Source organism: Syngnathus typhle, linkage group LG14 (assembly GCF_033458585.1).
Source record: "Syngnathus typhle isolate RoL2023-S1 ecotype Sweden linkage group LG14, RoL_Styp_1.0, whole genome shotgun sequence".
Lineage (NCBI taxonomy): Eukaryota > Metazoa > Chordata > Actinopteri > Syngnathiformes > Syngnathidae > Syngnathus > Syngnathus typhle.
In genome coordinates, this window is record NC_083751.1 from 11396268 (window position 1) to 11415502 (window position 19235).

At 38.9% G+C, this 19235-nt stretch overlaps 1 protein-coding gene across 10 annotated transcripts in view; it reads left to right on the top strand.

The window, feature by feature from the left end:
• The first annotated feature begins 2208 nt into the window (after nucleotides 1–2208).
• LOC133166665 (ATP-dependent DNA helicase PIF1-like) overlaps nucleotides 2209–19235 on the top strand; it is a 31234-nt gene continuing 14207 nt past the window's right edge. For 2 of the 10 annotated variants that reach the window (XM_061296776.1, XM_061296775.1), the window contains exon 1: nucleotides 2209–3520. The gene's annotated coding sequence lies outside the window, so the exon portion shown is untranslated. The remainder of the gene's footprint in view (nucleotides 3521–19235) is intronic. The other 8 variants (XM_061296774.1, XM_061296773.1, XM_061296778.1 and 5 more) reach the window with 6 other exon arrangements.

The window sequence follows — 19235 nt, forward strand, 5'->3', positions numbered from 1 at the left end:
CACATCTTTTATTTTGAAATTCAACCAAAATTCTCTCAAATTCCGTTTTTGTACTCTAATTTCTACATTTTTCAACCGATTCAACCCATTCCAACTTTCAACTGTTCATCATTTTTCTACCTATTCCACAACTTCCCACTTACCAAAAACTTCACATCTTTTATTTTGAAATTCACACTCAATTTCCTTTTCCCTTCTCATTTCTACATTTTTCAACCGATTCAACCCATTCCAACTTTCAACTGTTCATCATTTTTCTACCTATTCCACAACTTCCCACTTACCAAAAACTTCACATCTTTTATTTTGAAATTCACACCCAATTCACTTTTCCCTTCTCATTTCTACATTTTTCAACCGATTCAACCCATTCCAACTTTCTACTGTTCATCATTTTTCTACCTATTCCACAACTTCCCACTTACCAAAAACTTCACATCTTTTATTTTGAAATTCACACCCAATTCCCTTTTCCCTTCTCATTTCTACATTTTTCAACCGATTCAACCCATTCCAACTTTCAACTGTTCATCATTTTTCGACCTATTCCACAACTTCCCAAAACCTTCACATCTTTTATTTTGAAATTCACACCCAATTCCTTTTTCCCTTCTCATTTCTACATTTTTCAACCGATTCAACCCATTCCAACTTTCAACTGTTCATCATTTTTCGACCTATTCCACAACTTCCCACTTACCAAAAACTTCACATCTTTTATTTTGAAATTCGCCACAAATTCTCCAAATATTCTACATTTCTCAAGTAATTCAACACGTTTCAACATCGTTCGGCAGCATTCCCCGAAGAAGTTATTCATACATTTCGCCTTCACACGCAATTTCTCCAGAAATTGCAAAATTCTAGTTATTGTGTGAAGGCGAAGGCCTTCACACATTGATATTGTACTTTATTATTAAACAACTTATTCCTCCCACTTTTTTGACATCTAACTACTCCCACATGCTTCAACCGATTCACCTCGTTCAACCTTTCACACGTTCCAAAAATTCATGGCACGCTTGCCAGTATTTTTCGCGTTCATAACATTTACCGTTTTTAAGTAATTAGCAAATTTGTGCCTTTTATTTCCCCATTCATTCTTAATGGCAATGTCAACCCGAGCCAGTTTCCTGTAGTGGGTTCGATTCCCACATTGGGCGTCATTATTTATTTTACTCTTTATCCTTCCCGGTTATCATTTTCAACAGTTATCATTTGTAACTTTTGTCATTCGCATTCAACATTCATTACATTAAGCAATTTCCACCACTTTGATTACGCATTCGCATTCAACAAACACATTCATCACATTAACCAAATTCAACCAGCATGAAGGAAGGATCCTGATTAGCTCAGTTGGAAACACAATGGAAATGTCAACCCGAGCCAGTTTCCTGTAGTGTGTTCGATTCCCACATTGGGAGTCAAATTATTTTACGCTTTATTCTTCCCCCTTATCATTTTCAACGCTTATCATTTGTACCTTTTTTGTAACATTTGTAACGTTTCATTTTTAACGTTTATCATTTGTACCTTTTTGTAACATGTATTTGTAACATTTTCCCATTTATTTCACAATTATCTATTTTCCCTTTGTATTCTTCCCGCTCATCATTTTTAACGCTTAACGTTTGTAACTTAACATCTGCCTTCGCCTTCACACGCAATTTCTTCCGAAATTGCAATTCTAGTGTACTTTATTATTAAACAACTTATTCCTCCCACTTTTTTGACATCTAACTACTCCCACATGCTTCAACCGATTCACCTCGTTCAACCTTTCACACGTTCCAAAAATTCATGGCACGCTTGCCAGTATTTTTCGCGTTCATAACATTTACCGTTTTTAAGTAATTAGCAAATTTGTGCCTTTTATTTCCCCATTCATTCTTAATGGCAATGTCAACCCGAGCCAGTTTCCTGTAGTGGGTTCGATTCCCACATTGGGCGTCATTAATTATTTTACTCTTTATTCTTCCCGCTTATCATTTTCAACGCTTATCATTTGTAACTAACATTCGCATTCAACATTCATTACATTAAGCAAGTTCCACCACTTTGATTACGTATTCGCATTCAACAAACACATTCATTACATTAACCAATTGCAACCACGACATAGCAAGGGACTCAATTAGCTCGTGGGAAACACAAGTGATTCCAGTACACGAGCATCATTCCCGAGTGGTATCAAAACCCGCGTCAGTTCGATTCCCACATTGGGCGTCATTATTTATTTTACTCTTTATCCTTCCCGGTTATCATTTTCAACGGTTATCATTTGTAACTTTTGTCATTCGCATCCAACATTCATTACATTAAGCAATTTCCACCACTTTGATTACGCATTCGCATTCAACAAACACATTCATTACATTAACCAAATTCAACCAGCAAGAAGGAAGGATCCTCATTAGCTCAGTCGGAAACTGTCATGTAACGCGGGAATTGGGGAACAAATGGTGCAAGAGAATGAGTATGGATTGCTCCCAGGAATAAATTGGCAGGGCGGACATTCCAAAATTTAAACAGCAGATGGGGCAAAATCAGAGTTAAATAGTAGGGAGTGAATTGGCCAAACTGAAATTCTAAAATTTTCCAAAAGATGGTGCCAAATCGTAGCCGGAAACCAAAATTGAGCGTGGTCTGATCAATGGAACACACACGAGAGCACAAAGGTGGTTTTTTATTATTCTTTTAATTGTATTTTATTTTACTAGCTTGGCTGAAATATATTCTGTAACCGCTTAAAGCAATATTATCACAGAATTGGACTAAGCTGCCCACCCTTATGAGAATAGGGGTGTGTTAAAAAGGGTAAAACAGATGAGTTCTTGGTTTTATTATTTCATTTTATTTTTTATGTTTTATTTCAATTGCTTGGCTGAAATATATTCTGTAACGGCTTAAAGCAATATTATCACAGAATGGGACTAAGCTGCCCACCCTTATGAGAATAGGGGTGTGTTAAAAAGAGAAAAGAAAGAGATCAATTCAAAGGCTTTGATTTATTTTGATTTAATGGTTGACCAAAGTCTGACTTTAAAGTATTGGTTTTAAAAAAGGAGAAGTAAAGAAAAGAGGAAGCAGGGTGCCTGCCAAGGGGGGTTTCCACAGAATTTCAGTGGAAAGAGTGAGCCGGAAACGAGCTGCCCGGAAAAACCGCAGGGGATGAGCGTGGGAAGCTGGACAGTATAGAAGCCGTAGGCGTGGGAAACTGGACAGTATAGAAGCCGTAGGCGTGGGAAACTGGACAGTATAGAAGCCGTAGGCGTGGGAAACTGGACGGTATAGAGGCAAGCGGAAAAGGGAAGGGCCAGAAAAGTCTATAAAAAGGCCACCCTGGCCATCGACAGGGCTCTCTCCTGATCGCGGTCAAGTGAACAGAAGCCGATAGGAGTTTCAAGACTTTTTCCAAAGCCTTCGAGATTTTTGTGTGAGACGCAAGATTGCTGGCACGGATTAACTTGGATTCACTCAAAAGAATTGGACTGGACAATTTTGCTTGAGAAACTAGGTGAGAGGACCGACTCCTTCTGTATCTCCGTGCGGGAAAGGAGCCAAATTATCGGGGTAGTGGGATCCCCTCATGGCCAAAACTAGTTTCTAAATTAGATTTAGAGATAAGATCGAATTGATCACTCGACTTTATTTCCACCAAAAAATAACCCCCAATTGGTACCCTCATTTTCCTCTTTTCTGATTTAATTGTTGCAATCAAAATTACTCCGGGATTGAATGATTGTATTTGCAAGGGCATCAGTGAGTGGAATTGTTCAGTTTTTGGAGGATTGTGATTTGTAATTTTATTTCAAGTTTCTTCAATAAAAAGAGTTGTATATACTCATTTAATTCGTTGTGCGCTAATTTGTATAAGTTATGCAGTCGATTGTTTGTGGATGGGTTGATGAGTCGATTTATTAACGGGAGATTTTAAGAATTAGAGACTAAAGAATCAGATTTATTTCCAAACTTTGTTTTTGCCATACTTCTGCTAATTTGATTTACTTCCGAAAAAAAGAGAAGTGGGCTTGCGGCTTTCGCAAAAGCAGAACGGGGCCGATCAAAAGTATTTAATTTACTTGGGCCGCGTCAAAAACTACTTTGAACAATTTTGAGGGATTAATTTGCCTTCAGAATTAATTACAGGATAATAACCATTCGATTGAATCACCTTGAACCCATATTAAATAGAATATCGTGTAGTCTGAGACAATTGAGTGCGAGGAAGCGCTTTTACGGTTAAGTGGTTATATATATATATATATCGCTAGAATTAGTTAATAAAGTATTAAATTTATTCTTAAACACTGTAATAGTCTTACTTCTGCTAATTTGACGTGCTCCCGGAGAAAAGGGAAGTAGGCTTGCGGCTCCATCAAGAGCGCAACGGGGCCTGAGCCAAAGTGTTTGATTTACCCCGGCCGCGTCAAAACTTGAGCCAAAGTGTTTGATTTACTCCGGCCGCGTCAAAACTACTTTGAATGCTTCTAAGGGACTAAATTGCCTTCAGAATTTATTACCGGATAATAATAATAATTCGATTAAATCACTTGAACCCGTATTAAGTGAAATATCAGTTTGTCGGAAACAATAGAGTGCGAGGAAGCGCTTTTGCGGCTAAGTGGTTATATATGCCGGTAGGATTAGTGAATAATGTGATAAACTTATTCTTAAGCGCTGTCATAGTCCTACTTCTGCTATTTGGACTGGCTCCCGGAAAAAGGGGAAGTAGGCTCGCTCCTGCAGCAAAAGCGGAACGGGGCCTGAGCAAAAGTATTTAATTCGCTCGGGCCGCATCAAGAGCCGCTTTGGATGATCATGAGGGGTTAATTTGCCTTCAGAAGTAATTACGCCTGTACGGTTAAGTGTTTATATAGACAACATTGGAATTAGTGATTAATGTATTAAAGTTCTCTTTTCAACCCTATCATTGTCATACTGTAGTCAATCTGACTTTCCACTGAAAAAAGGGAAGTAATCTCGTTACTTCCCCAACCCGGCCACAGCAGGGCCATATTAAAAGTTACTTCGGCGAGAGCAGCGCTACGGGGCGCTATAGACTAACGAATCCCTGAGGCCTTAACAGAGGCATCTAAAAGCATCCGTAACGAATTACCAACATCAAACAAATGAAGGGAGCCATCATTACGGCGTGGTCATACCGGCGACTTGCCTCGAATTGAGTTACTCGGCTTGCGCGTCGGATGATTTAAGCGGGATTGACGTCGTATAGAAGTTAGGTTGATTCCAAGAGGATTAATTTGACTCGGGTGGTCAGCTGCGGACGAGTCCCTTCGCCCCGGCTTATCGAACCCGTTACCGGGGAGCCGGAGGCACTTTATTGGAAAGTGCACGTTTGACAGCCAGTTTCCTGTAGTGGGTTCGATTCCCACATTGGGAGTCATAAATTATTTTACTCTTTATTCTTCCCCCTTATCATTTTCAACGCTTATCATTTGTACCTTTTTTGTAACATTTGTAACGTTTCATTTTTAACGCTTATCATTTGTACCTTTTTGTAACATGTATTTGTAACATTTTCCCATTTATTTCACAATTATCTATTTTCCCTTTGTATTCTTCCCGCTCATCATTTTTAACGCTTAACGTTTGTAACTTAACATCTGCCTTCGCCTTCACACGCAATTTCTTCCGAAATTGCAATTCTAGTTATTATTATTCTCTACGTTTCTCCACACTTTTTTGACACGTTTCATCTTCCACATAATTCATCCGATTCACTCCATTCCACTTTTCACGTATTCCAAATATTCACGCGACGAGCGCTTGTATTTTTCTCGTTCCGAAAATTTACCGATTCCGCAAAATTCCCAAAATTCCGACAAATTTTTCCCCATTCATTCTTAATGGCACATACGACATTTCACATTTACGTCGTTCCAATTTGAAATTCACATCATTCAGCACATTCTAATCACATTCGGAAGGATTCTCGACATTCCCAAAATTCCCAAATTCGAAAATTTCACGTTTTCACGTTAAAAATTCCGACAAATTTTCACAAAATTTCGTTTTTCACCTCTAACTTCTACATTTTTCAACCGATTCAACTCGTTCCAACTTTCAACTGTTCATCTTTTGCCTACCTATTCCACAACGTCCCTCTTACCAAAAACTTCACATCTTTTATTTTGAAATTCAACCAAAATTCTCTAAAATTTCGTTTTTCTACTCTAATTTCTACATTTTTCAACCGATTCAACCCATTCCAACTTTCATCTGTTCATTATTTTTCTACCGATTTCACAACTTCCCACTTACCAAAAGCTTCACATCTTTTATTTTGAAATTCACACCCAATTCCTTTTCCCTTCTCATTTCTACATTTTTCAACCGATTCAACACATTCCAACTTTCAACTGTTCATCATTTTTCTACCTATTCCACAACTTCCCACTTACCAAAAACTTTACATCTTTTATTTTGAAATTCACACCCAATTTCCTTTTCCCTTCTCATTTCTACATTTTTCAACCGATTCAACCCATTCCAATTTTCAACTGTTCATTATTTTTCTACCGATTCCACAACTTCCCACTTACCAAAAGCTTCACATCTTTTATTTTGAAATTCACACCCAATTCCTTTTCCCTTCTCATTTCTACATTTTTCAACCGATTCAACCCATTCCAACTTTCAACTGTTCATCATTTTTCTACCTATTCCACAACTTCCCACTTACCAAAAACTTCACGTCTTTTATTTTGAAATTCACACCCAATTTCCTTTTCCCTTCTCATTTCTACATTTTTCAACCGATTCAACCCATTCCAACTTTCAACTGTTCATCATTTTTCTACCTATTCCACAACTTCCCACTTACCAAAAACTTCACATCTTTTATTTTGAAATTCAACCAAAATTCTCTCAAATTCCGTTTTTGTACTCTAATTTCTACTTTTTTCAACCGATTCAACCCATTCCAACTTTCAACTGTTCATCATTTTTCTACCTATTCCACAACTTCCCACTTACCAAATACTTCACATCTTTTATTTTGAAATTCACACCCAATTCCTTTTTCCCTTCTCATTTCTACATTTTTCAACCGATTCAACCCATTCCAACTTTCAACTGTTCATCATTTTTCTACCTATTTCACAACTTCCCACTTACCAAAAACTTCACATCTTTTATTTTGAAATTCACACCCAATTCCCTTTTCCCTTCTCATTTCTACATTTTTCAACCGATTCAATCCATTCCAACTTTCAACTGTTCATCATTTTTCTACCTATTCCACAACTTCCCACTTACCAAAAACTTCACATCTTTTATTTTGAAATTCACACCCAATTCCCTTTTCCCTTCTCATTTCTACATTTTTCAACCGATTCAACCCATTCCAACTTTCTACTGTTCATCATTTTTCTACCTATTCCACAACTTCCCACTTACCAAAAACTTCACATCTTTTATTTTGAAATTCACACCCAATTCCCTTTTCCCTTCTCATTTCTACATTTTTCAACCGATTCAACCCATTCCAACTTTCAACTGTTCATCATTTTTCGACCTATTCCACAACTTCCCAAAACCTTCACATCTTTTATTTTGAAATTCACACCCAATTCCTTTTTCCCTTCTCATTTCTACATTTTTCAACCGATTCAACCCATTCCAACTTTCAACTGTTCATCATTTTTCTACCTATTCCACAACTTCCCACTTACCAAAAACTTCACATCTTTTATTTTGAAATTCACCACAAATTCTCCAAATATTCTACATTTCTCAAGTAATTCAACACGTTTCAACATCGTTCGGCAGCATTCCCCGAAGAAGTTATTCATACATTTCGCCTTCACACGCAATTTCTCCAGAAATTGCAAAATTCTAGTTAAACAACTTATTCCTCCCACTTTTTTGACATCTAACTACTCCCACATGCTTCAACCGATTCACCTCGTTCAACCTTTCACACGTTCCAAAAATTCATGGCACGCTTGCCAGTATTTTTCGCGTTCATAACATTTACCGTTTTTAAGTAATTAGCAAATTTGTGCCTTTTATTTCCCCATTCATTCTTAATGGCAATGTCAACCCGAGCCAGTTTCCTGTAGTGGGTTCGATTCCCACATTGGGCGTCATTAATTATTTTACTCTTTATTCTTCCCGCTTATCATTTTCAACGCTTATCATTTGTAACTAACATTCGCATTCAACATTCATTACATTAAGCAATTTCCACCACTTTGATTACGTATTCGCATTCAACAAACACATTCATTACATTAACCAATTGCAACCACGACATAGTAAGGGACTCAATTAGCTCGTGGGAAACACAAGTGATTCCAGTACACGAGCATCATTCCCGAGTGGTATCAAAACCCGCGGCAGTTCGATTCCCACATTGGGCGTCATTATTTATTTTACTCTTTATACTTCCCGGTTATCATTTTCAACGGTTATCATTTGTAACTTTTGTCATTCGCATTCAACATTCATTACATTAAGCAATTTCCACCACTTTGATTACGCATTCGCATTCAACAAACACATTCATTACATTAACCAAATTCAACCAGCAAGAAGGAAGGATCCTCATTAGCTCAGTCGGAAACACAATGGAAATGTCAACCCGAGCCAGTTTCCTGTAGTGGGTTCGATTCCCACATTGGGAGTCATAAATTATTTTACTCTTTATTCTTCCCCCTTATCATTTTCAACGCTTATCATTTGTACCTTTTTTGTAACATTTGTAACGTTTCATTTTTAACGCTTATCATTTGTACCTTTTTGTAACATGTATTTGTAACATTTTCCCATTTATTTCACAATTATCTATTTTCCCTTTGTATTCTTCCCGCTCATCATTCCGCTCAAGGTGGAAGAGGCGAAGTGGTTTCTTGGACTACAGGTAAAGAGCTCCAACGCTTGTCAAAAAATCCAAAATCAAGTAGGAGAAAATTTCTAAGACGAATGAAGGCACAAGTAAATTTGAATGCTAAATCTGAACAAAGACGTATAAAACAGGAACTAAAGAGAAGGAATAAAAATCTGAGAAATAAGGAAAGGTACAGTCAAAATTTAGAGACAAGACAGAGGAAGAGGTGTTATGTTACAAAGCGTTATCAGCAAGACGTACATTTTCGCACGAAACAAAAGTCCTATTATACGCAACGTTGTAGGACTGATCATATCTTTAAGAAGAAGAATCATTCCCGCTTCTTACTTCGTTATAAGACAGATGATTGTTTTCGAATGGGACGATGCACCTACAGAACGCAACGTTACCGTGACGACCCTGAGTTTAATGCAAGGCAACGTTCCTACGTAACGCAACGTTACAGTGATGACCCTGAGTTTAATGCAAGGCAATGTTCCTACGTAACGCAACGTTACCGTGACGACCCTGAGTTCAATGCAAGACAGCGTACCTACGCAACGCAATGTTACCGTGATGACCCTGAGTTTAAAGCAAGACAACGTACTTACATTACAGAACGTTACCGTGACAATCTTGCATTTAAAACAAGACAGCGCATGTATATTACACAGCGTTATCTTGACGATTTTAGATTTAATTCTAGACAGCGCTTTTACTTTAAACACCGTTATTCAAGCAATCCTGTTATCCCGTTACGAGAACAAAATCTGATTCATTGCGTAATAAAACAATTACCAGAGCAAGTACGATTTTACAAAAATACAAAATCATAAATCGGCTATGTAGAGAGCGAAATGAATGTGCGTTAATGAAAGCCGTGGACCTGTTCAAAGACCAAATTAAGAACGGACCCACGTTTGTTTGCACAGTTTGCCACAGAGCCTTATTTCCCAACCAGGTACAGTCTTGTCGGCGTCTCCTTTATAAGCAGAACCGAGATGTTGTTGCACGTTGTCTCACGGGACAACTTGTTCATATTTGTCACGATGAATGTCATACGTCGTGTAGAGTACCGGCTGAAAGAAAACTAGAGTGGATATGTCACGCCTGCCACACACATCTCAAAGATGGTAAAATGCCAGCAATCGCTGTTGCAAACAATCTCACGCTAGCTGATATTCCAACAGAACTGCGTGGATTGAACATATTAGAGAGACACCTCATTTCCAAATGCATAGCGTTTGCCAAAATTGTACCGCTTCCCAAAGGTCAACAACGAGCCATTCGCGGAAATGTGTGCGTGCCGTCGGAAGTACAGGAGACAGTCAATGCCTTGCCGAGATTAAGAAGTAAGTCGCAGATGTTGAGCGTGAAACTGTAGAGACGACTTTGCTACAAAGGCCATCAGTTTTTTCAAACTGTCACTTGGTCCAAGCTAATGAGCGCTCTGATAAAACTGAAGTAAATTCATCCGCAATACAGAAGCATAACTATCCGCGACGATCCGGACCTTTGCGACCCAACCCTCACTGATGACGAGAGCGGCTCAGATGAAGCGGAAATTAGCGACATCGAGTACAATGAGGAAGCCCTGGAGGAGATATACAGATTTGAGAGTGAAGCTCTGCGTGGAATGAACAGTGAGTTACAAAATGTCAACAGGGGTAACAATCAGCAACAAGGAAATCCAGAAGATGGTGATCAACCTAACGGTGGAGTTATACTTGAATCGTGTCTCCAACCGAGTGACGTGTCAGAGGAAATTATGAGTTTCACTGAGGGCATTTACTCTGTTGCTCCTGCAGAAAGAAATAACCCAGTAAGCTTTTTCAAAACTCCCAAACTCGAGGCCATGGCTTTTCCAGTGCAGTTCCCTAGCGGGCAAAACACGCTCGATGAAGAGAGACCGATGAAACTCACACGGAGCAAGTATTTCAAAACCCGACTGTGTTGCGTGGATGAACGTTTTGCGAGGGATCCGACCTACTTGTTCTTTGCACAGTTCGTGACCGAAATCTACCAGGCGACGTCGAGCATGTCAATACAGCTACGCAAAGGTAAACCGTTTACCCGAGATGGTTGGAGAATTACCAACGCTATGCTTCAGGACAAACGTCAAGTTGAAAAACTGGTGCGCAGCAAAGACGCCGTCCGCTTCATGACGCCACTGAGAGGCACGCCAGCCTATTGGGAGAGAACGACCAAAGATCTTTTTGCAATGATCCGACAGCTGGGTACACCCACGTTCTTTTGCACATTTTCTGCTGCTGAAATGCGTCGGGAAGAGGTCATCACTGCCATTAAAGCGCAACAAGGTGAAGTAGTGAATTTTGCTGGATTGGACTGGGCTACCAAGTGCGAAATTCTACGCGGCAATCCGGTGACGACAATTCGCATGTTTGACAAACGTGTGGAAGCTCTGTTCAGAGATTTGATCCTCTCTCCGGCGCAACCGATTGGTGAAGTTGTTGACTACCGATTGGAGTTTCAGCACAGAGGAAGTCCTCACATTCATTGCCTCATGTGGGTTAAAGATGCCCCTGTATTTGAGGAATCCTCAGACAAAGCCATCTGTGATTTTGTATCCCGCTACATCTCCGCTGAGCTGCCGGACCCGCAAAAGGAACCCGAATTGTACAAAAAAGTCACAGAAGTTCAGATGCACAGCAAAAGTCACTCCAAAACGAGTGTCAAACACCAGGGTGCAAATTGCCGTTTTGGATTCCCCAAACAACCGTGCCGTGAAATGACGATCATCAGACCTGCGCCCGTAGACGATGACAATCGAAATCGACCCGCGGAGAATCGCTCGGCGGCCAACGCCAAGCTTGTTCCCGTGCTAAATCTCCTGAATGAGCCTGAAACCTCGTCCCTGACTTTGCCTCAGCTACTGGCTAATTGTGAGCTCACCGGTGACGACTTTGTGAACTGTTTGCACCTGACGGCCTCGTCGAGTTCTGTCGTGCTTAAGCGAGAACCCAAGGACTGCTGGGTCAACTACTACAACCGCCATTTGCTTCTTGCCTGGGATGGAAATCTGGACATCCAATACATCCTGAATGCCTATTCTTGCATCGCATACATCTGCAGCTACATAAGCAAAGCGGAACACGGTCTGAGCCAATACCTGAAATCGGTTATTGAAAACTCCCGCAACGAAAATGTCAACGAGAGCGACGAAATGAAACAAATTATGCAAGCGTACTCCAAGAAGAGAGAAGTGAGTGCTCAGGAGTGTGTGGCGCGCGCATGCAGCCTGCATATGAAACAGTCGTCTCGTAGTGTGATATTTGTGCAAACGAGTGACGATGCGCTGAAAATGAGTTATCCTCTCTCGCTGCTTGAGGGCAAAACCCAGGACTCGCACGAAGTGTGGATGATTGGGCTGCCAGACAAAAATAAATGCAGACCTCAAACGGAGGAATTTGAAGTAATGTGCTTGGCTGATTTTGCATCAAAGTGCAGAATTGTTCACGGTAAACAAGTCAAAGGTAAAAACGTTTTGCGTCTGCTGAACGATAGGGGGTTTGTACAAAAAAGAACAGAAAAACCTGCGGTCATCAAATATTGTAAATTCTCAGAACAAAAGAATCCAGAGGAATATAACCGCACCTTGCTCAAGCTGTACCTGCCTCATCGTGCTGTTTGCCAGTTGAAATCTGAACGCTTTCCCACCTCTCAGTTGTTCCACGAGCACGCCTGTGTTCAGTTACCGTACGCCGACCATGTGGAGCGCGTGTCTGAAATCGTCAAGAGGAACAGAAAAACGTACGAGAGACACAGTGGAGACATTGAAGATGCCATCAGAGAGTAGGAGGAAAGTGGGCTCAATGTAAACGAATGGTGCCACCTGGCTCCCGAGAGTGAGCTGCAAAGACTCGAGTGCATTGAGGAAATCAACGCGAGAGACGACCCGACTGAGAACGCGGAGGAAAATGTGCATTGAGGAAATCAACGCGAGAGACGACCCGACTGAGAACGCGGAGGAAAATGTCCCCGACTATAATGTGAGATCGGCGACGAGAGAAATGGCTATTGTGGCTGAACCTGCTGTCGAGGGACAGGTCGAAAGTGTAAGTTTAATTCACGTGCATGTTAAATATCTTTTTAGAACTGTTAAAAATACTAAATTTTGTTTTCTTGCATTAAACATTGCAGAAAAACGCAATGGTATGTCTGTTTGTTCCAAATTAGACAAAGCCAACCAGAGTATTGTCTGTGCGCGGGGCTCCTGAACTCTCTCCCCTGTTGTTTACTTGTATGTAACTCGTCTTCTGTGTCTCGTCACCGTGGGATGGAGGGAATGTAATTTCGATTTCTTTGTGTCTTGGCATAAAGGAATTGACAATAAAGCTGACTCTGACTCTGGATGGGTGCAGTTGTGCTTTTCATTGCGAAGCGTTTAAATTTTCTGATTCATCCCTTTCAAACTTGCACACGTTCCAAAAATTCATGTCACGTTTGCTATCATTTTTCTCGGTCGTAACATTTAGCGTTTTTGTGTAATTAGCAAATTTGTGCCTTTTATTTCCCCATTCATTCTTAATGGCAATGTCAACCCGAGCCAGTTTCCTGTAGTGGGTTCGATTCCCACATTGGGCGTCATTAATTATTTTACTCTTTATCCTTCCCGGTTATCATTTTCAACGGTTATCATTTGTAACCTTTGTCATTCGCATTCGACATTCATTACATTAAGCAATTTCCACCACTTTGATTACGCATTCGCATTCAACAAACACATTCATTACATTAACTAAATTCAACCAGTACATAGTAAGGGGCTCAATTAGCTCGTGGGAAACATAAGTGATTCCAGTACACGAGCATCGTTCCCGAGTGGTATCAAAACCCGCGTCAGTTCGATTCCCACATTGGGCGTCATTATTTATTTTACTCTTTATCCTTCCCCTTATCATTTTCAACGCTTATCATTTGTACCTTTTTTGTAACATTTGTAACATTTCATTTTTAACGCTTATCATTTGTACCTTTTTGTAACATGTATTTGTAAAATTTTCCCATTTATTTCACAATTATTTCTTTCCCTTTTCATTCTTCCCGCTCATCATTTTTAACGCTTAACGTTTGTAAATTAACATCTGCCTTCGCCTTCACACGCAATTTCTTCCGAAATTGCAATTCTAGTTGTGTGAAGGCGAAGGCCTTCACACATTGTTATTGTGTGAAGGCGAAGGCCTTCACACATTGTTATTCTACTTTATTGTGTGAAGGCGAAGGCCTTCACACATTGATATTGTACTTTATTGTGTGAAGGCGAAGGCCTTCACACATTGTTATTCTACTTTATTATTATTTTTATTAAACAACTTATTCCTCCCACTTTTTTGACATCTAACTACTCCCACATGCTTCAACCGATTCACCTCGTTCAAACTTTCACACGTTCCAAAAATTCATGGCAAACTTGCCACCTTTTTTCCCCTTCATAACATTTACCGTTTTTAAGTAATTAGCAAATTTGTGCCTTTTATTTCCCCATTCATTCTTAATGGCAATGTCAACCCGAGCCAGTTTCCTGTAGTGGGTTCGATTCCCACATTGGGCGTCATTAATTATTTTACTCTTTATTCTTCCCGCTTATCATTTTCAACGCTTATCATTTGTAACTAACATTCGCATTCAACATTCATTACATTAAGCAATTTCCACCACTTTGATTACGTATTCGCATTCAACAAACACATACATTACATTAACCAATTTCAACAACTCCATAGTAAGGGACTCAATTAGCTCGTGGGAAACACAAGTGATTCCAGTACACGAGCATCATTCCCGAGTGGTATCAAAACCCGCGTCAGTTCGATTCCCACATTGGGCGTCATTATTTATTTTACTCTTTATCCTTCCCGGTTATCATTTTCAACGGTTATCATTTGTAACTTTTGTCATTCGCATTCAACATTCATTACATTAAGCAATTTCCACCACTTTGATTACGCATTCGCATTCAACAAACACATTCATTACATTAACCAAATTCAACAGGTACTGAGGTAGGAACCTGATTAGCTCAGTTGGAAACACAATGGCAATGTCAACCTGCGCCAGTTTCCTGTAGTGGGTTCGATTCCCACTTTGGGCGTCATAAATTATTTTACTCTTTATTCTTCCCCCTTATCATTTGTACCTTTTTTGTAACATTTGTAACGTTTCATTTTTAACGCTTATCATTTGTACCTTTTTGTAACATGTATTTGTAACATTTTCCCATTTATTTCACAATTATCTATTTTCCCTTTGTATTCTTCCCGCTCATCATTTTTAACGCTTAACGTTTGTAACTTAACATCTGCCTTCGCCTTCACACGCAATTTCTTCCGAAATTGCAATTCTAGTTATTAAACAACTTATTCCTCCCACTTTTTTGACATCTAACTACTCCCACATGCTTCAACCGATTCACCTCGTTCAACCTTTCACACGTTCCAAAAATTCATGGCACGCTTGCCAGTATTTTTCGCGTTCATAACATTTACCGTTTTTAAGTAATTAGCAAATTTGTGCCTTTTATTTCCCCATTCATTCTTAATGGCAATGTCAACCCGAGCCAGTTTCCTGTAGTGGGTTCGATTCCCACATTGGGCGTCATTAATTATTTTACTCTTTATTCTTCCCGCTTATCATTTTCAACGCTTATCATTTGTAACTAACATTCGCATTCAACATTCATTACATTAAGCAATTTCCACCACTTTGATTACGTATTCGCATTCAACAAACACATTCATTACATTAACCAAATTCAACCAGTATGTAGACAGGGACACAATTAGCTCGTGGGAAACACAAGTGATTCCAGTACACGAGCATCTTTCCCGAGTGGTATCAAAACCCGCGTCAGTTCGATTCCCACATTGGGCGTCATTATTTATTTTACTCTTTATCCTTCCCCTTATCATTTTCAACGCTTATCATTTGTACCTTTTTTGTAACATTTATAACATTTCATTTTTAACGCTTATCATTTGTACCTTTTTGTAACATGTATTTGTAACATTTTCCCATTTATTTCACAATAATTGTGTGAAGGCGAAGGCCTTCACACATTGTTATTCTACTTTATTATTGTGTGAAGGCGAAGGCCTTCACACATTGATATTGTACTTTATTATTAAACAACTTATTCCTCCCACTTTTTTGACATCTAACTACTCCCACATGCTTCAACCGATTCACCTCGTTCAACCTTTCACACGTTCCAAAAATTCATGGCACGCTTGCCAGTATTTTTCGCGTTCATAACATTTACCGTTTTTAAGTAATTAGCAAATTTGTGCCTTTTATTTCCCCATTCATTCTTAATGGCAATGTCAACCCGAGCCAGTTTCCTGTAGTGGGTTCGATTCCCACATTGGGCGTCATTAATTATTTTACTCTTTATTCTTCCCGCTTATCATTTTCAACGCTTATCATTTGTAACTAACATTCGCATTCAACATTCATTACATTAAGCAATTTCCACCACTTTGATTACGTATTCGCATTCAACAAACACATTCATTACATTAACCAATTGCAACCACGACATAGTAAGGGACTCAATTAGCTCGTGGGAAACACAAGTGATTCCAGTACACGAGCATCATTCCCGAGTGGTATCAAAACCCGCGTCAGTTCGATTCCCACATTGGGCGTCATTATTTATTTTACTCTTTATCCTTCACGGTTATCATTTTCAACGGTTATCATTTGTAACTTTTGTCATTCGCATTCAACATTCATTACATTAAGCAATTTCCACCACTTTGATTACGCATTCGCATTCAACAAACACATTCATTACATTAACCAAATTCAACCATTACTGAGAAAGGAGCCTGATTAGCTCAGTTGGAAACACAATGGCAATGTCTACCCGCGCCAGTTTCCTGTAGTGGGTTCGATTCCCACTTTGGGCGTCATAAACTATTTTACTCTTTATTCTTCCCCCTTATCATTTGTACCTTTTTTGTAACATTTGTAACATTTCATTTTTAACCCTTATCATTTGTACCTTTTTGTAACATGCATTTGTAACATTTTACCATTCATTTCACAATAATTCATTTTCCCTTTCTATTCTTCCCGCTCATCATTTTTAACGCTTGACGTTTGTAAATGAACATCTGCCTTCGCCTTCACACGCAATTTCTTCCGAAATTGCAATTCTAGTTATTTTTATTAAACAACTTATTCCTCCCACTTTTTTGACATCCAACTACTCCCACATGCTTCAACCGATTCACCTCGTTCAAACTTTCACACGTTCCAAAGATTCATGGCAAGCTTGCCACTTTTTTTCTCGTTCATAACATTTACCGTTTTTAAGTAATTAGCAAATTTGTGCCTTTTATTTCCCCATTCATTCTTAATGGCAATGTCAACCCGAGCCAGTTTCCTGTAGTGGGTTCGATTCCCACATTGGGCGTCATTATTTATTTTACTCTTTATTCTTCCCGCTTATCATTTTCAACGCTTATCATTTGTAACTAACATTCGCATTCAACATTCATTACATTAAGCAATTTCCACCACTTTAATTACGTATTCGCATTCAACAAACACATTCATTACATTAACCAATTTCAACCACGGCATAGTAAGGGACTCAATTAGCTCGTGGGAAACACAAGTGATTCCAGTACACGAGCATCATTCCCGAGTGGTATCAAAACCCGCGTCAGTTCGATTCCCACGTTGGGCGTCATTATTTATTTTACTCTTTATCCTTTCCCTTATCATTTTCAACGCTTATCATTTGTACCTTTTTTGTAACATTTGTAACATTTCATTTTTAACGCTTATCATTTGTACCTTTTTGTAACATGTATTTGTAACATTTTCCCATTTATTTCACAATTATTTCTTTCCCTTTTCATTCTTCCCTCTCATCATTTTTAACGCTTAACGTTTCTAAATTACCATCTGCCTTCGCCTTCACACGCAATTTCTTCCGAAATTGCAATTCTAGTTTATTTTCCCTTTCTATTCTTCCCGCTCATCATTTTTAACGCTTAACGTTTGTAAATTAACATCTGCCTTCGCCTTCACACGCAATTTCTTCCGAAATTGCAATTCTAGTTATTATTATTTTTTTTATTCTTATTATTAAACAACTTATTCCTCCCACTTTTTTGACATCTAACTACTCCCACATGCTTCAACCGATTCACCTCGTTCAAACTTTCACACGTTCCAAAAATTCATGGCAAGCTTGCCACCTTTTTTCCCCTTCATAACATTTACCGTTTTTAAGTAATTAGCAAATTTGTGCCTTTTATTTCCCCATTCATTCTTAATGGCAATGTCAACCCGAGCCAGTTTCCTGTAGTGGGTTCGATTCCCACATTGGGCGTCATTAATTATTCTACTCTTTATTCTTCCCGCTTATCATTTTCAACGCTTATCATTTGTAACTAACATTCGCATTCAACATTCATTACATTAAGCAATTTCCACCACTTTGATTACGTATTCGCATTCAACAAACACATTCATTACATTAACCAATTTCAACCACGACATAGTAAGGGACTCAATTATCTCGTGGGAAACACAAGTGATTCCAGTACACGAGCATCATTCCCGAGTGGTATCAAAACCCGCGTCAGTTCGATTCCCACATTGGGCGTCATTATTTATTTTACTCTTTATCCTTCACGGTTATCATTTTCAACGGTTATCATTTGTAACTTTTGTCATTCGCATTCAACATTCATTACATTAAGCAATTTCCACCACTTTGATTACGCATTCGCATTCAACAAACACATTCATTACATTAACCAAATTCAACCAGCAAGAAGGAAGGATCCTCATTAGCTCAGTCGGAAACACAATGGAAATGTCAACCCGAGCCAGTTTCCTGTAGTGGGTTCGATTCCCACATTGGGAGTCATAAATTATTTTACTCTTTATTCTTCCCCCTTATCATTTTCAACGCTTATCATTTGTACCTTTTTTGTAACATTTGTAACGTTTCATTTTTAACGCTTATCATTTGTACCTTTTTGTAACATGTATTTGTAACATTTTCCCATTTATTTCACAATTATCTATTTTCCCTTTGTATTCTTCCCGCTCATCATTTTTAACGCTTAACGTTTGTAACTTAACATCTGCCTTCGCCTTCACACGCAATTTCTTCCGAAATTGCAATTCTAGTTCTACTTTATTATTGTGTGAAGGCGAAGGCCTTCACACATTGTTATTCTACTTTATTGTGTGAAGGCGAAGGCCTTCACACATTGTTATTCTACTTTATTATTGTGTGAAGGCGAAGGCCTTCACACATTGTTATTCTACTTTATTGTGTGAAGGCGAAGGCCTTCACACATTGATATTGTACTTTATTATTAAACAACTTATT